This window comes from Frankliniella occidentalis, unplaced genomic scaffold (genome assembly GCF_000697945.3).
Source record: "Frankliniella occidentalis isolate FOCC.00 unplaced genomic scaffold, Focc_3.1 Scaffold683, whole genome shotgun sequence".
Taxonomy (NCBI): Eukaryota; Metazoa; Arthropoda; class Insecta; order Thysanoptera; family Thripidae; genus Frankliniella; species Frankliniella occidentalis.
The window spans coordinates 9,066-10,438 of NW_026267796.1; positions in this window are offsets into that span (position 1 = coordinate 9,066).

Genomic DNA, 1,373 nt, shown 5'->3' on the forward strand with positions numbered 1-1,373 from the left:
CCCCCCATCGTCTCTAGTGAGCCGCCTGAAAGGTAGGCAATTTGTGCTACAAAACCCCTGTATGTAGGCAACCCACAGTGCATCGCCCCCCCTGTCGCCCCCTCCTTATACCGCGCCTGGGACACTCTCCGATTCAGAAGAACGTTCAAGAGGGACTTTCCTCCTATGCCTTCCGTATAGCTCCGTCCTTGTTGCACTCATGGGGCAGGTATAGGAGAGCCCCTCTTGAACGCTCTCCTATGGTTCAGAAGGCAGGGGGCGGGAGAGCGCCACAGCGCGAGAGCGTGGAGTCGGGACGCCCCCGGGACGCCTTTTCCCTCCCCGCTCCCTGCCCCTCGCTCTACTCTACGCTCTCACGCTGTCGCGCACTCGTGAGCGTGGCTAAACTGAACATAGCTGTAGTCCTCGGCACGTGGAGCGACGTGGAGTGAGCCTCCCCTTCTCCCCCGCCTCTCCTCTGCGATAGACTGCTGGACTGCGGCAAGATTTCGTTTCTGCAACTTCCCGTTATGATTGCAGTTTGACTGTATACTTTAACACCAAGTAGTGTGAGCAGGCTGTGGCAACATTGTCGGATAATTAGCTCTCACTTGCCCAAAATTTCCTTCCACGCTATCACCGCAGCGCGGTACTTTATTGCCTCAGCGCAAGGCGCACCACTGAAGATAGTAAAAATCATATAATTCAATCGATTCCAATGTAAGTAGTAGACTGCATTATTTTGTAAGCTCTCGCATATCTGTGGTAGAGGTCATGACACGTTGGCGTTTTGTCTCACCTGGACACTCAGCTAATCCAAGTGCAGAACTGTTCAACATTTATTAGTGCAGAACTAAAACGTTCTGCAGTTCCAAGTGCGATTTTCTGACCAGGATTAAGAACATTTTTGCTGAGGACACCAGACACCATCGTTTTCGTCTTCAAATTATCTTTCACACGATTATATATATGATAGGTTTGCGACGTAAATTGAAATGGATAGCAGTCCTCAAATGAAATTCTAGAAATTTGTATTCTTTTGCGTACCTGTTTTAATTTAAGTCCCAACCCTATCATCAACGTCAAACTGGAACTTAAATCGGCAATCTTTACCAAAATTGGACACTTTTACCGTCCGGTGGAGACAGCCACTGGGCACTATCTTAATGAGACCCTCACATTTTACAGTAAAGTAAGGTCCTGTAACGTCTATGCTTATTGAAGACAGTGTGGCAGCCATGAGGAAATGTGATAACTGAAGAAAATTTCCAAAGAAGCCCACCTCATTTTGAAATGAACTTCAACAGCGCTCCTCACTCTCACACCCGGAGGGGTATCGGACGCCAACACCACAGCTCTCTTCACAACTTAACTCATCCGATAACAACCCCCCC